The sequence below is a fragment of the Schistocerca piceifrons genome, chromosome 1, assembly GCF_021461385.2.
Source record: "Schistocerca piceifrons isolate TAMUIC-IGC-003096 chromosome 1, iqSchPice1.1, whole genome shotgun sequence".
In the NCBI taxonomy this organism is placed as follows: domain Eukaryota; kingdom Metazoa; phylum Arthropoda; class Insecta; order Orthoptera; family Acrididae; genus Schistocerca; species Schistocerca piceifrons.
In genome coordinates this window covers 955,377,342-955,399,615 of record NC_060138.1, presented here as the reverse complement: position 1 = coordinate 955,399,615, position 22,274 = coordinate 955,377,342, and the positions used below count along the sequence as shown (strand labels likewise).

The 22,274-nt window shown below is 40.4% G+C and overlaps 1 protein-coding gene across 1 annotated transcript in view; it reads right to left on the bottom strand.

Moving 5' to 3' along the window:
• Nucleotides 1-3,701, bottom strand: part of LOC124776791 (discoidin domain-containing receptor 2-like) — a 289,032-nt gene extending 285,331 nt beyond the window's left edge. Inside the window, exon 1 of the mRNA XM_047251933.1 lies at nt 2,990-3,701. The gene's annotated coding sequence lies outside the window, so the exon portion shown is untranslated. The remainder of the gene's footprint in view (nt 1-2,989) is intronic.
• Between the last annotated feature and the right edge of the window lie 18,573 nt (nt 3,702-22,274).

The window sequence follows — 22,274 nt, the reverse complement described above, 5'->3', positions numbered from 1 at the left end:
GTGATCTAATCTTCCCAGCATCTCTTCACATCACACAACGAACATCCATTTAATGGTGATCAGCCTTTTTTTTGACGCTTATCAAACATTTTCAGTTTGAGCTCCAGATTCATCACCATCATGGTTCACTTACACCAACTGACGTACTCCATATGATTTTCCTCACTTCTTGGTGCGTATTCGATACCAATAGCTTACTTTCGTATCGAATGTTTGTCTTTGCAAAAATTAGTCTCGGATGGTTGAAACGCGACGTCATTTTATAAAATATCTCTAACTGAAAAGCGAAGTGTTTTGTGCATATAGATCGTCGTCTAGGTGCTTGGAGTATGTATAACTTACATATTCATCAGTAATCGCACTGTCAGTATAAAAGCATCACGAAATATGGAAGTAAGTATCGCGTATATCCCTGTTGTTTTTTGCGATATGGAACTGATACGCACTCAGTGCGACGTGTTTCCCTGGACTACATATTACGCATGATATTACTCGACTGAGTGCAATTTCAAACTCGTGAAAATGGAGAGGATACGAAGACAAAAGTGCCGAAGGTGAGGGGTGGGATGGGGTGACGGGAGGATGAATTAGATAGAGAGATGTACGTGATATTAGAAAATGTATTTTCGTGAGAGGCAGTCAAACGTATGCCTCAAATTCCGATTAATTTAAGTCGTAAACCCGTGAACTGGATGAACAGTGGTGGATATCAGCTAAGGATGGCTGAACGTAACAGTTAATCGACATTTAAAATATCAGCATTACTAATGTTAATTAGGTGCTTTGGTAATAGAGGCGGAACACTTTCTCAAGAGATAAACTCGCCTACGAGGTTCTTTCACATGCACACACATGCCCTGTGCGTATTAAATATACCATTTCCACTTAACCGAAACTGCACGGAGAACTCCCAACAACAAAGACAGTCTCCTTTTACATTTATGAGCGAAAAAATAATACATAAAGCTTAAAACATTTAAACGGTAGGGGATGCAATTTTCTCGACGTGTTGGCGTAACAAGAACTGTGTTATCACAGAAATAATTTATAAATAATTTTACCATTTCCATTGAAACTGTGAAAATAAATTTAGTAAAACGTAATTGGTGATTATTATTTCGCCAAAGAATTGTCTAATTACGCATTAAGTGCTATGGAACGCATTAATTGTATTGACAAAATTCTGAATAAAAGTAATGCCATTAAAATTCTTTTAAAAATTCTATAGGTCCCTCCCATTCTTTATTGTTTCTATCTCTCTCTCTCTCTCTCCCGCTTGCCTCCTTTACAGGTCCAGCGTCTCTACAAATCATAACTCATCTTCGGTCTGAATCATAGCTTCCCTCTACATTGCTCCAAAGAAAAATACGCTATCGAGTATCCGCTGTGCTCGCTTTCATAAAATCAGAAGCATATACGGCCCGTACAAACTTCATATCTTACACTGCTTTACTTACAAATTTGTAGGATGTAACTTGTTAGAGACCAAATACGGCAGCGTCCTTGATAGAGGGATTCTAAGCTGCACTTTCTACTATGCTGCCTTACTATTTGTATGCAAATACTGTTAACAAAGAAAGAGCTGTCATGATCCTCCAACACTACCATAGGACCTGAGGAACAATTCGTCCTAACCTTACCAATGTACGATGAGTTATGGAGGTACGTAAAAGTCTACTCGTGTTTTCAGGATTACGTTAGACCCAGATTGAGAAATAGTAATCAACTGAGGTAAAAATATTTATTAAAATATGATATGGTTCTAATAGGAGCTGTTGTAATTGATACAACACCTCAGGAAAAGTACGATAGATATTAAGAAATAAAAAATGCTACTGAAGTAAATCGTGCCTTTGAGACTGGCGGTTAACTCTGAAAAACGGATGCAACAGTCAGAACATTAGAGAAGGTAAACGAAGGTGTATCATTTCTAGAGGTGAGTGCTGAACGCTGATAAACCACAAAATCTCTTTTCTGTGCAACCTGCAATATCACTACTGTCTATTACGATACTTCATTTCAAACTTGTGCTTTTTAAAATTCAGAGGACCAGAAATGGGTTCGCATTTAGCGAGCAGAGATCATCTTTGCAAATAGTAGTTTACCTTTAAGTATTTAGTATCAACCGCGGCCGAATAGCTGGTCTGTAGTTTACATCTGAAAACATAAACTTGTAATTGTTTACGCAATAAATATACGTCAAAACTTGCACTCACTAGTAAAGCATCGAAACGATGTCTAGGGAAGGCGACGTCTTCTTGTTTACTACATGGTAAGGACATTCTTTTGGATACATATGATAACTGTAGCGTTGTAACATTTATGACGTAAACTGTGATACATACAAGGAACGCAAATAACGTTACATCGTATCTTAAATCTCAACTGGTTCGTTCTCAGCGCTCGATCAGTTCGTGCCTGGGACGAAGTGACCCTTGGAGTCCTACGTACGTGTGAATATAGCTATGAGAAAAGCATTCACGAAAATGGGAAAGAATTCCGTATATCGGTTCGCGCGTTGTTTTTGGATGATATACAAGGGAGATGAAATATTCATTTCAAATGGTTCTGAGCACTATGCGACTTAACTTCTGAGGTCATCAGTCGCCTAGAACATAGAACTTATTAAACCTAACTAACCTAAGGACATCACACACATCCACGCCCGAGACAGGATTCGAACCTGCGACCGTAGCGGTCGCTCGGCTCCAGACTGTAGCGCCTAGAACCGCACGGCCACTCCGGCCGGCCAATATCCATTTCAAATAAGGGTAAAAAATTTCTCATACAATAGCTATCTAATCAACTGGTGTGTCTTATTTACATGCTATTCCTTCCACGTTATTTAGGCTGCACGGTATAGGAAATCTATAGTAAAATTGAAAAAAAAATATTATTCGTAATAAAATGATTAAAATTTTCTATATGAAAATTGAGTAATGATAAAAGTTATGACTTCCTTCTACGCAAAATATTTTCTGAAACTTACCAACTACTGGTTGATGGTTGAGAAAGTCCAGATGTTACCACCGTTTTAATTCCACATTTCGAAATCGATCATCTAATTAGAGCTTATTCTCTTTCTGTGCCTGTGTCATGTTTGGAATTCTTTGAAGAAGCAAAAGTAGAAGAGATCATAACTGTCAAGGCTTTAGTTACATCACGTTACTGTATTCTGTTTTTCCTCAGCAGTCCGACGCCAAGATACATTCAGATTAGAAGCAGATGTTTTGAACAAAAACCCCCTAAAAACAGTATATCCCTATAGTGTTGTAGCACACGACTGGCAATGTTCAAAGTAACTAGCCATCGTTCACTGAATTTGTACTTCGTATTAATGTGTATATGTTCGGAAATGGCATAAACTGAAGAGTGTGTGGCGATGTATGGATGAAGCAATTTATGTTGTGGCGGCTTTCGGAGAGCGGTCCGCTGATGTTACAGTTTATGCTACTGCTCGGCAGATGGAATCTGAATTATGGCACAGTAAATCTGCGCTTGGTAGTTGACGGTTTGTCCATTCAAGGATTCACCAAAACTGGAGACAGATTGAGTAGAAAAAAACAAAGCCAAGCGCGGTCAGCGTTGCGACTACCAGCACTAGGCGAATATCGGTTCAGATATAGTCGGATGCGTTCCACGCCGGCCACGGCCGCAACGTCGGCGACAGCGGGAGATCGCGCCGTCCGTCGCGGGTGGCGGCTGCGCGCTCACTGACCAAGGCTGCCGGGGTGGCCGCCACCTGCCGAGCGCTGGTTCCCCCAGACGCCGCTAGAAGCCGCCAGTGTCGGTTCAGAGACCTCGACTGTCTGGCGTTGCTTGTTGCCCCGCGGACAGCAAACTCGGCAGCGTCACAGGAAGGACCTAATGCACTGGAACACAGCTCGTTACCGAAATATTTCAAATGCATTCATAAAAGGTTTCTAGTTTAGTGGAAAATGTTTATAGATCACTTCTACCTAGGCCACGCGGTTTCGAAAAAGAAGTGTATGTATGTTATGAACTCTCCTTTGCTTTTTACCTCCACCAACAAAACCTAAATTCATTATCACCATCCGAGAAGTCTATAGCCCAGGACAAACCATTCTCTCGATCCCCTCCCACTGCTGAAGATAGTCCCTTGGTGACTATAGCTTTACAAAATAAGAAAATATTCAAGGCAAAATCTATTAGTTTGTTGGGTCACGTCATGTTCCTCTTCAATTTCTTCTACACGATTGACTTTTCTAACCTTCCACTGCGATCTTCAGGATCACCCGGTGTCCACCACTAGCTGCAGACTCATTGTGTAGAAGAAGTTGAAGAAGAACTCGACGCATCCAGCCTAACAATCTAAAAGATTATGGCTCTGTAAGTCTATCTTTGTACAAGATGACTGCGGACATCGGCTAACCAGTATAAAAACTTAAATTCGTGTTGGATTCCTCCTACACATTGGTCAGGGGGCCTGAAGACAACGTAGTGAATCGCCGAATCTCATTGTATAAGCAGATTACATTCAAAATACAGACGGCTCAAGGTGCCTCTAACTGAACATAAAAAAAAAAAAAAATTGGTTCAAATGGCTCTGAGCACTATGGGACTTAACTTCTGAGGTCATCAGTCCCCTATAACTTAAACCTAAATAACGTAAGGGCATAACACACACCCATGCCCGAGACAAGATTCGAACCTGCGACCATAGCGGGCTCGCGGATCCTGACTGTAGCGCCTAGAACCACTCGGCTATCCCGGCCGGCGCACATTTTAAGAGATTTTACCTTGAATGACTACGGCTACTATAGACTGCAGACTTAAATAATACGTTCATACATTCTAACGTACTCAAACTAAGAAATTTCCGTTGGAGCGCCGATCTGTCTTGCCCCATATTGTAACTGCCATCACACGATCGCCGGCCGAAGTGGCCGTGCGGTTCTAGGCCCTACAGTCTGGAACCGCGAGACCACTACAGTCGCAGGTTCGAATCTTGCCTCGGGAATGGATGTGTGTGATGTCCTTAGGTTAGTTAGGTTTAATTAGTTCTAAGTTCTCGGCGACTGATGACCTTAGAAGTTAAGTCGCATAGTGCTCAGAGCCATTTGAACCATTTGAACCATTACACGATCAGGCGCACTTTATATTCAACAGCCTAACCACTTTTCGTTTAATCTACCTGCTCTGACGTTGTACCCTCCCAGCATTGAAAACATGGCAACATATAAAATTATCCCCCATCTGATTCCTAACCACACACGGTACACATCCGTTCTGTCCGCCATATCTTTTCCCTTATCCCGTATCTTTTTCCTTACCCATGACCTCATCTTCACCCAACAAATTCCAGCCGCGCGGGATTAGCCGAGCGGTCTGAGGCGTTGCAGTCATGGACTTTGCGGCTGGTCCCGGCGGAGGTTCGAGTCCTCCCTCGGGCATGGGTGTGTGTGTTTTTCCTTACGATAATTTAGGTTAAGTAGTGTGTAAGCCTAGGGACTGATGACCTTAGCAGTTAAGTCCCATAAGATTTCACACACATTTGAACATTTTGAACAAATTCCATTTTACTGTGTCGTTCAGGTTTATGTAGGTTGAGCTCAATCATGGTTGGTTGATTGACATGTCTGATGAGTTACCTATAATTCAAAAACTGCGATCGCTCTTCACGTGAATCTCACTGCATCTGCTCGGTATACAGTAACAGAGCTCAGATGTCCACCGGATTTCGGAGGTCAAGGAATTACTTGCAGAAGAAATGAACTAGGTTATTTTATCTTCGTCGTTTGCAATTTAAATATTACTTTTTCAGTCGTAAGTTAGACTTCTCTCTATATATAGGCAATTTTAACATCAAAATCTCAGTAACTGAAAATTAGTAATGTGTGTCAATAACAAAAAAAGTTCTATTTTCCGGGTATCTATATTTCATGTCTCTTCTGACATCGCAGACAGTAGTAGTTTATTATATTTGTTCATTCCGTGACTCGTAGCCTTACGGAATACTCATTCGCGACACCAATTATTAGCGTTCGCAATCTCAGGAGAATGTAACCGTATTTTTACCCAATTTTATCATATAACAATATTTTCGGTTAGTGACCTGTCTTTTCCTCTCCTATGGGGCGCGAACTTCCTCTCAGATGCAGTCTCATGATCTACCACACATGCACAGCCTAATACCAACATTCCATCTATTCAATACTGGCCCCATATACACACACAGTCCTACGTTAACCTCTCCTAAGCCCTAACCTCGTCCAAATTTCTGTCCCACAGGTACCAATAGCCCTGACATCGGCGTCCTGATACGTCATAAAACAACACACATTGGTGTCAGCTTACTAAATATTTCATCATCCCTCTTTTTGTAAGTTTTAAATGTAAAACCTATCACGTTCGTGTATTCTTCAGCTGAGGGACAGCAAACTGGACCGCTCCCAGGCCGCCCATGCTCGTGGGGGTTGAGGATATGAAAGAGCAATAAAGAAAGATATATTTGCTTTCTGTGAATCCTAAGTGTTTTTCTTGCCTTACACGCTTACAATTAAATCAACTTAAAAACTCTCGCTGGCCATTAAATATTAATCGGCTGGCTTTGCAAAAGTCAAATGGAGAAATCCAAGGAAATTATAGATGGAAGATTTGATATTAATGTAACGTCGATTACCAGGTCATAAAGGATAGATCACGAGATTAGATATGACAAGGATGGGAAAGTAAATTGCTCCCAACTTGTTAAAGGAAAGCAGCACAGAATACGCCTATATATATATATATATATATATATATATATATATATATATATATATATATATATATATATACTGAAGTCATCGATAACTTCATTCTGGTAGTTAGAAAGCGATTTATATTTTATTGCTGCAGAATGCTGGTAGACAGTGTAAACCATTGCGCCACCTCGCACGATCAAGGAAAACTAGTGATCATTATCTTCCCACTGCGGAGCGATCAAACAAGAGGTTGTTAGACTCTTATAAAAAAAACCTGCTTCCTGTGTACTTTGATCTACGTGTTAGATTCAATGTTCACCTCAATAGGCTATGGACGGGCTAGGTTCAAATGGTTCAAATGGCTCTGAGCACTATGGGACTTAACATCGATGGTCATCAGTCCCCTAGAACTTAGAACTACTTAAACCTAACTAACCTACGGACAACACACAACACCCAGCCATCACGAGGCAGAGAAAATCCGTGACCCCGCCGGGAATCGAACCCGGGAACCCGGGCGTGGGAAGCGAGAACGCTACCGCACGACCACGAGATGCGGGCTGACGGGCTAGGCCTATGATTCAAAGCCACACGTCACTTACTATACAAATGTGGTATTTAATATCTCAATCTATTGTAAAAACGAGAGAGGTACGATACAAAGAATAATCATGTCGTATGCGACTTTGGAAATCACAAGTTAATACGTTTTTCAATTTCATTTATACAAAGAACACGTCGGCGCTACCATCTAACACGTTCGAGTAAGTCATTTAAAGGTCTCCTGGTAGACTAACGCCGAAGACCCATAATAAACGGCTTTAAATGTAGTTTCAGTTTAGTTTCCTTGACATGACATCCTAAAAGCACTGCTTCTCAATACCATACCATAAAAATAGCATCTTTTTTTCGCTGAGGTCTGCAGTGTATGCCTCGGCCAATATCATTTTCCACTGCCAAAAATGTTGACTAAAGTCATCATAGTATCAACCACACAACAACCGATCGTCTTATAATTTCACCCTCGAGTGTAAAACATAACACAATTACTAACAAGGAAAACTCGTGTGATCCCATGATTACAAGGCGATGACGCCCCAGACGTACATACCACCTCTTTGCTCAACAGATGCACCACATGTTATGACTCTTGAGCTCCGTTCTAGAATTTCTGACACTTGATTTCCTTTATTTAACATAGTTCACACCCGTTTATTTGTTGTTCTCATTTTTATGAGACGTCTATGTGGCATCTCGCCTGCTCACGTTATTCATCACATTCACTTGCGACAGTAATGTATTCTTACCACATAACTCATCTCTATAACCAATGCAAAACATGACAACTGTCAAGACTACATAAAGAGAAGAAATATTTTAATGACCGGACGGACAGTTCATAATTTTATGAAAAAAAGGGGCATTAGAGAGATTTGAACATGGATCTCTCACTTTGGGGTCCAACGCCGTAATCACATAACCACGACACAGCGGTTCTTGTATTTCTATGTTACCTGTTATGAGCTTGGTCCGTTCACTTTTTCTATGTTGCCTCTCTTTTCACAGTTCAATACAACTCCTTCCTGTTTTCAGTCTTGATCAGCGTTCAGTTTTTGACAGGCTACTCAAAGGGCCATTTTACCACTAAATCTGAGGGGGTGCTATAGGGAGTTTCCTTTGCAAGAGACCACCGCACATGATCCTCAAACGTATTGTTTAACGTCTAGGCAATGGGAATTTTTATAGGGGGCCTGAGTCGTGAAACCAGCGTTGCTATAAAATATGAGCTATGGCTGCCTCGCTGTTAGTGTTCCATACAGCAAGTGCAACCAACGTTTTAATTAAACAGCTTGCACCAAACGAATGAACAAAGAATGGTTTTTCGATAAAGAAGCCGTAATATATGTGAAAATTATAGACTGAGAAGTTATGGAACCTGAAGAGGCACATTTAAGAGACTATAACGCAATCGTCTGAAGAGATTTCGATTAATTATGGAAAACATGAATCAATATGGCCAGACAGGAATTCGAATAACATACCAGGCAAATATATACACAATGTAACAGGTATAAAAGCAGACAATTTCGTATGTGGTATCCTGATATGTACACACGTCTTTAGGTTGGTTGGTTTTCTCTAAGTCGAACAGTCTCCCCACATACTCGTCACAAAATTTACGACCTGATGTTTTTTGCACAGTCGTACTGTACCACTAAGTGGACTACGCTTGTCAGCATAGTCTCCTAGTTTTGCGTCCATGTGCTTATACTTCAAAACCGGACGTACTGTCCATGGGAAAATGAACGTTGATGGCTTCTTCTTTCCACGTGTACTCGGAGATACCAACCAACATAAAAACGTACGACTTGTAATGACCACGCTTGTTGGTCTGAAAATGACGTCAACACTGACCGTACCGTAACATGAATGACTCATGTTGTTCAGTACACCATCCTCATATACCGATACAAATATTTGCACTGATACTCGTTACATCGGACGTCTCCGCCATCACCATTAATGAAATTTTGTACTTATACACTGCTGGATGTCCAACGTATTATCTGTCATTACAACGCAGATGGCCTATGAGAGTCAATGTCATCTAACCATCTTATTACCTCTAGTTATATATGAAAGTACAAAACTTGGCTCCTCACGAGTACCATTTCCTTACAGCGCTCTGTGAAGGAGTTACAGGAAGGTTGCCACAAGCGATGCAGGTGCTGCTGTGTCACGAGAGGTTATAAGGCTAAAATCACTATCTCCCTTTCCTGAATTTTACCCAAAGCCCATATTATAATGTAACGGTTGAATGTCCCACCGACGGCGAAGTCATCTGTGGTCGAACAAATCTCTGGACAAGGGGACGAGGAATGCCATTGGCTAATTTCTTTTCTAAGTAATCTTCCCAGCATGTGCCTCAGATTTTTTAGGGGAACAATAAAAAATAGCTTTCATCAAGTTCAGTTCCATAACAACAGCATCATTTCACCTGGTACCCGTGTTCATATCTGCCAAAAGTTTTCCTTACACGTCTGACCTCATAGATTCACAAATATACCTGCTGAGTTACAGACTTTGTCACCATTATGGACTACGTAATTCCTTGGTCTTTACTGCAAAACACAAGGTTCCTGAGATGTCTACTTGTCTCTCCATATGCTTGCTTCCTCATCTCAAAAATAAAACTAATTAAAAGGTGGAAGACATCTTTGAAACAGAAACAAAATGACGATGATGCAACATTTCAAGAACATTTTCTTAAAGGAGAGAGTACCTGATTACTATGCCATAAAAGGCTTGAAGAACACTTAAGTTGAAGTATAAAAGCGGATAACGTCAACCAGGAATGGAACAATATTCCATTCCTGGAAAGCACTAACTAAACAGCAAAAGAATCACATGGAACAAGAAATAAAAGCTTTTTTCAAAAGGGGCCTGCAATACTGGGATGATGAAATACATAGTCTAAATTATGATAAGAAACATGCCCACTTCTAAATGTGAATTACCGAGACGTTCAAGAGCTGAGACTACATTATAAAATGGAAATCAGATCTAGTCAAGAGGAAAGCCATTCAAGCTGAAAATGTTTGTTGAAAAAAGTATATTATAGATACTGAACATAACGTTAGAGGAGGACAAGACAAAGCGTACAAAACAATGACTCATTTAAACAAAGAAGATAAGGACAGTCTGAAAATGAACACAATATCTGAATCTAATTGGTTACAATACTATAAAACACTCTGGACGAATGTGCAAGATATACAGTGGCTCTGTCTGAACGAGATAGGAATATAGATTTAATAAGGTTTGAGGAGCTACAGGATGCAGTAACGTCTGGCAAGAACAGGAAGACTCCAGGTTGTGACAAAATCAATACAGAATCGATAAAATGTGCACCAAATATTGCAGAAGTAAGAATACTCGATTTATACGAGCATGTGCTGGCGTAGTAGTTCTACACCTGAAGAGTAGAATATAGCCCACATATCAGCAGGTAATAAAAAGGAAACAGACATGAATATAAGAACTACAGAAGTATTAACTTACAGAATTCATGTCACAAGTCTATGCTCTAATTTTAGGAAAACGACTGTCTCCAGTTCCTGAATCTGTACTGTCGGACACCCATAATGCTTTCAGAAAGGCAGATCATGCTCGGATTATATCTTCACCAACAGAAATCGCGACTTCAACTTAACAATTACAGTGTCTTCATTGACTACGAAAAGGCGTTTGTTAAAGCAAATTGAACCAAACTGTGGGAAATTTGAAGAAACAAAGGGATTCTGTCTCACAACAGCTGGACAGGGTTCACACATGAGTAACAAAGCACAAATAAAAGTAGCAAGTAGCAGCCATAATATAGCTGAAATAAACCATTGTGTTAGACAACGATGTCCTCTCTCACCCACTGTCGTGTGACTAGAGCCTCCCGTCGGGTAGACCGTTCGCCAGGTGCAGTTGCTTCGATTTGAGGGCACTTCGACGACTTGCGCGTCGATGGGGATGAAATGATGATGATTAGGACAACACAACACCCAGTCCTTAAGTGGAGAAAATCTCCGAGCCAGTCGGGAATCGAACCCGGGCCCTTAGGATTGACATTCTGTCGCGCTGACCACTCAGCTACCGGGGGCGAACTCTCTCCAACTCGTTTTCATACATACCGACGATGTAACTAACACTTCATGGCAGGCAGTAAAACATATTAAAATTAGCGATGTGGATGTTAGTACAATACTTTTTGCTAACGGCAAATTAATTATTGGTCAGAATGAAAATGACTTACAAGAAGCCGTCTTTAACTTAAGTACAAAAGGTGGGTAACACAGTCTGAAAGTCCCCACCACAAAGACAAAATCAGCGGCACTTTTAGGACACCGGCCCATGCAAGTTAGATTGAAATTGACAAGAAGCTCTTAGAGCGGGTTAATACAAAGGTGCAGTGTTACATACACGAAAAACAATGAAATAGAAAATAAGCTAGACCTATTTAACTGTTACTGCGGAACTTTACGCAGAACACTGAGAAAGAAATTACACAGAGATTCAAAATGTTCAAATGTGTGTGAAATCTTATGGGACTTAACTGCTAAGTTTATCAGTCCCTAAGCTTACACATTAATTAACCTAAATTATCCTAAGGACAAACACACACACCCATGTCCGAGGAAGGACTCGAACCTTCACAGCGATTCATTACTAAATTTCTATCAGGTTATGGCTATATCAGCACAGCTTTACGGATGCGAGAACTGGACTCTTAAGAAGAGAGATGAAAAGAGAATAGAATTAAGTGAAATGAATTTCCTTAGATACGTGACACGATATACTTTGACGGATAAAAAGACAAATGATGACATCCAAGCGGAACTGAGTATGTTAAACATGATGATGATGAGGTTCCATACGCCGAGGAGCGTAGGGGACGATGCGGGAGACGCGCAACACTGTACTAGGCAAGGTCCTAGTGGAGGTGGTTTGCCATTGCCTTCCTCCAACTGATACAATAAAACATCAGTTAAGACAAAAATAACATAAGAGAATAATCCATATGCCAGATGCAAGAACAGCTGAAGCCATAAAATAATATAAACTAAAAGGCAAAAAATCTTCGAAAAACCAATAAAGGGATGGACTGAACAATTTTGAAGGAGGCGGAACGGACCACAATGTCTAATCCTTGATGTACACATAGATTTTGATCTGTCCTCCATCGCGTGTCATTTCGGTTCATGTTATCTGGTGTTCAGAAATCTTGTTTGTACAGTTCGATTGGTTACTAACCTCTGTTTTGATAGATGTTTCTTTCCCTATTGTACCAAGTGAGAGAAAACCATGAGTGTGATCGTATTCAAAACGGCTAAGCCAATGCTGAGAATCTAATACTTGAGTTTGCTGTATATGAACATTCAACCCACGAAAGTACCCCATACTTAATTCTTCAGGTATAGTGTAATGCAATGTTTCAAGTACAGTGTCAGCTATTTCATTCAGATAGAAATGACTATATATATAATATGTTGCACTTCATATGTGTTTTCATCTGTGAGTACAGTTTTTATGACGTCCTTTAGAGGGGAGGGTGACATTTAATTTAGCTTATCATTCCGCGACTGCTGAAAACGGAGGAGAGAACGCATTTGTAATATTATTCGAATCCTGTTCCACCTAATTACCGAAACAAAAAATTTTCCTTCCGTGCAGATATTTTTCGGCACGTTAGTTTAATTTAGCTTTCATAATTGTTGTTGTTGTGGTCTTCAGTCCTGAGACAGGTTTGATGCAGCTCTCCATGCTACTCTATCCTGTGCAAGCTTTTTCATCTCCCAGTACCTACTGCAACCGACATCCTTCTGAATCTGCTTAGTGTATTCATCTCTTCGTCTCCCTTTACGATTTTTACCCTCCACGCTGCCCTCCAATACTAAATTGGTGATCCCTTGATGCCTCAGAACATGTCCTACCAACCGATCCCTTCTTCTGGTCAAGTTGTGCCACAAACTTCTCTTCTCCCCAATCCTATTCAATACTTCCTCATTAGTTATTATGATCTACCCATCTAATCTTCAGCATTCTTCTGTAGCACCACATTTCGAAACCTTCTATTTTCTTCTTGTCCAAACTATTTATCGTCCATGTTTCACTTCCATACATGGCTACACTCCATACGAATACTTTCAGAAATAACTTCCTGACACTTAAATCAATACTGGATGTTAACAAATTTCTCTTCTTCAGAAACGCTTTCCTTGCCATTGCCAGCCTACATTTTATATCCTCTCTACGTCGACCATCATCAGTTATTTTGCTCCCCAAATAGCAAAACTCCTTTACTACTTTAAGTGCCTCATTTCCTAATCTAATTCCCTCAGCATCACCCGACTTAATAAGACTACATTCCATTATCCTTGTTTTGCTTTTGTTGATGTTCATCTTATATCCTCCTTTCAAGACACTGTCCATTCCATTCAACTGCTCTTCCAAGTCCTTTGCTGTCTCTGACAGAATTACAATGTCATCGGCGAACCTCAAAGTTTTTATTTCTTCTCCATGAAATTTAATACCTACTCAGGATTTTTCTTTTGTTTCCTTCACTGCTTGCTCAATATACAGATTGAACAACATCGGGGAGAGGCTACAACCCTGTCTTACTCCCTTCCCAACCACTGCTTCCCTTTCATGTCCCTCGACTCTTATAACTGCTATCTGGTTTCTGTACTAATTGTAAATAGCCTTTCGCTCCCTGTATTTTACCCCTGCCACCTTTAGAATTTGAAAGAGAGTATTCCAGTCAACATTGTCAAAAGCTTTCTCTAAGTCTACAAATGCTAGAAACGTAGGTTTGCCTTTCCTTAATCTTTCTTCTAAGATAAGTCGTAAGGTCAGTATTGCCTCACGTGTTCCAGTGTTTCTACGGAATCCAAACTGATCTTTCCCGAGGTTGGCTTCAACTAGTTTTTCCATTCGTCTGTAAAGAATTCGTGTTAGTATTTTGCAGCTGTGACTTATTAAACTGATAGTTCGGTAATTTTCACATCTGTCAACACCTGCTTTCTTTGGGATTGGAATTATTATATTCTTCTTGAAGTATGAGGGTATTTCACCTGTTTCATACATCTTGCTCACCAGATGGTAGAGTTTTGTCAGGACTCGCTCTCCCAAGGCCGTCAGTAGTTCCAATGGAATATTGTCTACTCCGGGGGCCTTGTTTCGACTCAGGTCTTTCAGTGCTCTGTCAAACTCTTCACGCAGTATCATATCTCCCATTTCATCTTCACCTACATCCTCTTCCATTTCCATAATATTGTCCTCAAGTACATCGCCCTTGTATAGACCCTCTATATACTCCTTCCACCTTTCTGCTTTCCCTTCTTTGCTTAGAACTGGGTTTCCATCTGAGCTCTTGATATTCATACAAGTCGTTCTCTTAACTCCAAAGGTCTCTTTAATTTTCCTGTAGGCAGTATCTATCTTACCCCTAGTGAGATAGGCCTCTACATCCTTACATTTGTCCTCTAGCCATCCCTGCTTAGCCATTTTGCACTTCCTGTCGATCTCATTTTTGAGACGTTTGTATTCCTTTTTGCTTGCTTCATTTAATGAATTTTTAATTTTCTCCTTTCATCAATTAAATTCAATATTTCTTCTGTTACCCAAGGATTTCTACTAGCCCTCGTCTTTTTACCTACTTGATCCTCTGCTGCCTTCACTACTTCATCCCTCAAAGCTACCCATTCTTCTTCTACTGTATTTATTTCCCCCATTCCTGTCAATTGCTCCCTTATGCTCTCCCTGAATCTCTGTACAACCTCTGGTTCTTTTAGTTTATCCAGGTCCCATCTCCTTAAATTCCCACCTTTTTGCAGTTTCTTCAGTTTTAATCTACAGTTCATAACCAATAGGTTGTGGTCAGAGTCCACATCTGCCCCTGGAAATGTCTTACAATTTAAAACCTGGTTCCTAAATCTCTGTCTTACCATTGTATAATCTATCTGATACCTTATAGTATCTCCAGGGTTCTTCCATGTATACAACCTTCTTTCATGATTCTTAAACCAAGTGTTAGTTATGAATATGTTGTGCTCTGTGCAGAATTCTACCAGGCGGCTTCCTCTTTCATTTCTTATCCCCAATCCATATTCACCTACTATGTTTCCTTCTCTCCCTTTTCCTACACTCGAATTCCGGTCACCCATGACTATTAAATTTTCGTCTCACTTCACAATCTGAATAATTTCTTTTATTTCATCATACATTTCTTCAATTTCTTCGTCATCTGCAGAGCTAGTTGGCATATAAACTTGTACTACTGTAGTAGGTGTGGGCTTCGTATCTATCTTAGCCACAATAATGCGTTCACTATGCTGTTTGTAGTAGCTTACCCGCATTCCTATTTTCCTATTCATTATTAAACCTACTCCTGCATTACCCCTATTTGATTTTGTGTTTATAACCCTGTAGTCACCTGACCAGAAGTCTTGTTCCTCCTGCCACCGAACTTCACTAATTCCCACTATATCTAACCTCAACCTATCCATTTCCCTTTTTAAATTTTCTAACCTACCTGCCCGATTAAGGGATCTGACATTCCACGCTCCGATCCGTAGAACGCCAGTTTTCTTTCTCCTGATAATGACATCCTCTTGAGTAGTCCCCGCCCGGAGATCCGAATGGGGAGAAATCAAATCCCTACGAGTTAGTCTTAAAATATGACCACTTTTATAGCTTCAAACTCCAAATGATGGTGACTCTTTGTGAAATTTCGCCGAAATTTCGTTGATCTGCATGTACATCTGCATCTGCAGTTCATAATTAAGTCCCTACCAGAAGGTTCATGTAACTACCTTCAAGCTGTTTCTCTACTGCTCCACTCTCGAACAGCTCACGGGTAAAACAATCATTTAAATCTTTCCGTCTGTGCTCTTTTTTTAAAAAATTATTACGATGATTATTCCTCGCCATATAGGTAGCCGCAAAGTTGCTTCATAAATCTATATAGTATTGCAGCCTGATAAATGCAGAGCTCTAACACTGCCATTTGTCTCCAGACCCTCTGAGAGGAAATTTGTTGACTGATATTTCATGAGAAGCTCCCGCCGCTAGGAACAACGCCTTTGTTTTAATGACTGCCAACCTCATTCACGCATTATATCCGTATTGCCTCCCCTATTCCGCGAGAGTACAAATCGAGCTGCCCTTCATTGAACTTTTTCGATGGCCACCGTCGATCCTATCTGACACGAATCTCACACCGCACGACGGTACTTCAGAAGAGAACGTAACAGCGTAGTGTAGACAGCTTCTTTAGAAGTTCTACCAATAAATCGAAGTCTTTGGTTTGCTTTGCCGGCAATACTACCTACGAAATGGTTCCATCTTAAGTTATTCTTGATTGTAATACCTAAGCATTTATTTGAATTTACGGCCTTCAGATTTGTGTGATTCATCGTGTAACCAAAATTTAGCGGTTTCCTCTTGGTACTCATGTCGATGATTACACACTTTTCATTATTTGAGTCAATTTCCACTTGTCGCACCAAACTGGTATCGTGTCTAAATCGTTTTGAAATTTGGGTTGATCATCTTGTGATTTCATAAGTCTATAAATGACAACATCGTTTGTAAGCAATCTAAGAGCGCTACTCAGATTGCCTCCTAAATCGTTTACGTGCATAAGGAACAGCAGAAGGCGTGTAATACTTCTTTGGGGAGCACCAGATATTACTTCAGTTTTACTCGACGACTTTCTGTCAGTTATTGCGAATTTTTACCTCTGTGACAGGAAATCACGAATCCATTCGTACAACTGAGACGATATTCCATAAGCAGGCAATTTGATTCCAAGCCGCTTGTGAGAAGCGGTGTCTAAATCCGTCAGGAAATCTAGAAATACGGAATCAATTTGACATCCCCTGTCAATTGCACTCATTATTTAGTGAGCATAAAGAGCTAGTGGTATTTCATAGGAGGGATATTTTCTGAATCCGTGTTGGTTGACTGTCAATAAATCGTTTTCTTCGAGGTACCTCATAATGTTCGAACACAGCACCTATTCCAAAATCCTACTGCAAATCGACATCAGCGACAGGGGTCTGTAATCAAGTGAATTACTCCTATTTCCTTTCGTGCATGTGACCAGTTCGACGTTCCAGTCTTCAGGTACGGATCTTTCGGCGAGAGATCGGTTTTATTCTCTGAGAGGAATTTGAGTGATATATTATCAGGTCGGGAGACCTTGCCTGATTAAAGTATTTACGCTTCTTTGCTTCACCGAATTCTGGGATATTTGCTCCATCTTGCATTGTGAAGGAATTTTGGGAAACGGTATTTAGTAACTCTACTTTAGTGACATTTTTATCAGTAACTCAACACTTGTCGCGCAGTGGAGGTACTGAACTTCTGTAAAATTTCTCCAGTCTCGAGGGTTCTGCGTTCTTTTAAATTTAGCATTCTTTTCTTGTTGCTTCCACAGCAGTGTTCTAACCTGTTTATTGTACCATGGGGGTCAGTACCTTCTCTTCTTAATTTGTTTAGTATATCTCTCTTAATAGCCGTCGATACTGTTTCTTTGAATTTAAACCACATCTGTTCTATGCTTTCATATTCGGATTAGAAGGAGCGCCGACTGTCTATTAGGACGACCCAATCGAAACTTTATCTGCTTCTTTAAATAGACATGTTTTGCCGTTATTTTTGGTGGGTCTGGATGCTACGGTATTCAGTCTCTCTACAGCAACATTATGGTCCCTATTTGCTCACGATTATTCGTTTCTAAGAGGTTAAGTACGTTTTCGCAACCATATAAGTTTAGAGCGGGTTCCAGAACTAAATGTTCTAAATAATTTTCTGAGAACGCATTCAGAGCGCTTTCAGACAACGTTCTATACCTACCTCCGACTTTAAACACGTATTATCGCCAACATATAGAGGGAAGAATTAAGTCGCCACGGCTAGAGCTCTAAGAGTGGAGTACCCATTTGAAATTCGATTCAAGTTTTCTTTGAGACGTTCAGCAATTTTATCATCTGAGAGGTGACTCACAGGAACTATGGACTTCGATTTCTCTACAAGGTTAAGTACTTCTACTTCTGACAGCCATAAACACTCCACCATCCTTTCCAAACACGCTTGGGTACTTTGTAGAAATTTCGGTTCAACTTACCTCCGACTTTAGCCATCTTTCCGGATCTGTAACAATTTGAGCTTCAGGGCTCTCCATTAGCTCTGGATCTTTTCCAATTAGCTGCGACAGTTTACAGCTACAATACCAATTGTTTATAGGTCTAATTTCCGGTGTTTGGCCTACACCCTTTTACAATGACGCCATGTTCCCGAAACCTTCCAACCTAAAAATTCGCACAGTCCCCTCCACACATCCCCCGTTGCCGTGTGGCTCCATTTCACGGATTCACGCAGCCCATCCCGCCGGAGGTTCCAGTCCTCCCTCGCGCATGGGTGTGTATGTTGTTCTTAGCATAAGTTAGTTTAAGTAGTGTGTCTGACCTTTATAGTTCGGTCCTTGAGGAGTTCACACACATTTGAACAGTTTTGAACATCCCCTGCTACCCGTCTAGCCGCTTTCTGTCTTTAATGAAACCTGACCTATTAAGCGAAACCCACCATCCTATGGCACAGAACAGTCTGAACCTCTGACTGAGGCCCTCAACACGGCTTTGTACCGAAGGACCTCAGTCAGTTCTGCCGACGATGCGATCTCCGTCACGTCTCGCAAGCATGACTGACAGTCCTTCAGCAAGGCGCCCAAAACCAGATAGAATCTCTTCTGATACAAAGTGACACACGTCGTTAATTTTGATATGAGTCACCTCCGGCAGTTGACTATAAACTCGGATCTTCATGACGTCTGGTAGCAACTTTGCCACATCTGAAATGCCTCCACGCACACATGGTGCACTCTGGATTCCTTCTCCTCTTTGGCATCCAAATCCGTAAGGGCCCCATTACGCGCCTAACGTTGGAACTTCCTACTAACAACACACCCACCCTGCATGAATGCCTAGACCTTGTGGGGCGAGAGGCTTCCTCTGGAAAAACGGCGAGCGACTACATCTGGCTCAGGAACGTCGTCAGCCAAAGATAGCGCACGAATCCTATTCGTTAGACGAAACGGGGTGGCCCTCCAATTGGCCTCTGGAAAGTCTTTCGCTGCCTGCCGCTCCTTGGAGTGTTCTCCCTGTCGATGATGGGTGAGGGGTCATCTTCACAGCGGGCAGCACCCGGGATGGCCGCAGTAGTGGACCGGCCATGGGATACATGGGACGTGTCAGACGTCCCCTTGATCCCCATGTCCTGCGCCTCACAGTGAACCTCGTGGCCAACAGCATTTGTGGGGACTTCAATGTTGATTCCCTGAAAGAGTGTAATAGGAAGAATGACCTAGTAGTATTACTCAGTTCTTTCAGTTTAAGCTCCGTCATTGATTTTCCTACTCGGATAACAAAGAACAGCAGGACATTGATAGATAACTTTTTTGATAGACCAAGATAAGTTTAAGGACATAAATGCTTATCCTGTTGAGAATGGTCTTTCAGATCATGGTGCACAGCTAGTTTCAATACGTGACATAGCTCCATACAGTATATCAAATCAGAAATTCAAAGCAGTGCGTTCAATTAACAATATAAATATTGCAAACTTTAGGGAAAGCCTACATCAGCTAGACTGGGATGTATTTTATAAGAAAACCGATGCAAATTTGAAATATAACTTATTTCACGATAAATTTTTAAGGGTATTTGAAAATTGTTTTCCCAAGAAAATAGTTAAACATAATTCCAAGAAAACGTATAAAAAAACCTTGGCTAACTAAAGGAATAAGAATATCTTGCAACTGTAAAAGAAAACTGTATCTAACAGCAAGAGGGAGTACTGACCCCGAAATTGTTCAATATTATAAAAACTGTTGTGCGGTACCAAGAAAAGTTTTTAAAAAGTCCAGAAGCATGTGTATCATGTCTGAGATCAGTAACTCTGATAATAAAATTAAAGCAATTTGGAATATTATTGACAGGGAAACTGGGCAACCAAGAGCACAGGAAGACTTTAGTGCCATAAAACTAAATGACAAGTGTACTAACAAACAATCAGAAATTGAAAATAATTTCAATAATCATTTTTTAAATGTTGTGGAGAAAATAGGATCTAGATCTTCACTAGAAGAGGCAAGGCTACTAATAGAAGAGGCCATACCTGTGCAGTTTGAAACAACTTAATTCCACCAACCTCTCCCTCTGAAATCAGTAAAATAATAAACTCACTGAAAAGTAAAAGCTCTTACGGAATTAATGGCATTTCCAGCAAGGTACTTAAAGCTTGTTCCCCACAGATAAGTAGGATTCTCAGCTACATACGTTATAGCTCTTTGAAGCAGGGTGTTTTCCCCGATAGACTGAAATATGCCATTGTAAAACCATTGCATAAAAAGGGGGATACGTCGGATGTCAATAACTACCGCCCAATCTCTCTTCTGACAGCTCTATCACATATTTTTGTAATGTATTCAAGAGTAACCTCCCATATTTGTAAAAATAAAGTACTAACAAAATGTCAGTTTGGTTTTCAGAAAGGCTTTTCAACAGAAAATGCTATATACGCTTTCACTGATCAAATATTAAATGCTCTGAATAATCGGACATCAGCCATTGGTATTTTTTGTGATCATGGAATTCTTTTAGATAAGCTACATCATTATGGTTTGAGGGGGGCAGTGCACAAATGGTTTAATTCATACTTAACTGGAAGAATGCAGAAAGTTGAAATAAGTGGTTCATGTATTGTTAAAACAACACCCTCAAACTGGGGGGGCTATCAAGTACGGGGTCCCACAGGGTTCGGTCCTAGCTCCATTACTGTTCTTGATATACATTAATTACTTACCATTCCTCATTGATGAAGATGCAAAGTTAGTTCTTTTTGCTGATGATACCAGTATAGTAATAACATCCACAAAATTATTAAGTGGTTCTCAGCAAACGGACTCTCTTTAAATTTTGATAAAACACAGTATATACAGTTCTGTATAGTAAATGGCACAACTCCAGTAATAAATATAGACTTTATACAGAAGTATGTAGCTAAGGAAGAATTTAAAAAATTTTTCGGTGTGTCCATTGATGAGAGGTTAAACTGGAAACAACACATTGATGGTCTGCTGAAACGTCTGAGTTCAGCTACGTATGCTATTAGGGCTATTGCAAATTTTGGTGATACGAATCTCAGTATATTAGCTTTCTATGCCTACTTTCATTCACTGCTTTCGTATGGCATCATATTCTGGGGTAATTCATCGTTGAGTAGAAAAGTATTCATTGCTCAAAACGTGTAATCAGAATAATTGCTGGAGCCCACCCACAGTCATCCTGCAGACATCTATTTAAGGATCTAGGGATCATCACAGTATTTATATTCACTTATGAAATTTTTTGTTAATAATCCAACCCAGTTCAAAAGTAATAGCAGTGTGCATAACTATAACACCAGGAGAAAGGATGATCTTCACTATGCAGGGTTAAATCTTACTTTGGCACAGAAAGGGGTAAATTATGTTGCCACAAAAGTTTGCCACAAAAGTCTTTGGTCACCTACCAAACAGCATAAAAAGCCTGACAGATAGCCAACCAACATTTAAAAATAAATTAAAAGAATTTCTAGATGACAACTCCTTCTACTCATTGGCTGAATTTTTATATATAAATTAAGGAAAAAAAACAACTTAAACATTAGTGGCATGCAATATTTTGTGTAATGTAATATCTTGTACAGACATCTTTTATTAACCAGACACGTTCCACATCATTACCAAGTGTCGTATTCATGACCTATGGAACAAGTATTAATCTAATCTAATCTAATCTAAGCTGTGTTACCAAGCCAGTACTGCCTGGGGCTGAGCGCTAATGGTCACCAAATCAGCTCGCATCTGAACGCAGCTGTCACAGTCCCTATCCACACAGAAAATTCTGGAATACTGTACACTACACTGTTACGAGAACAGAAGACTGTGCCTAGTAATCACACGAATATCCAGGA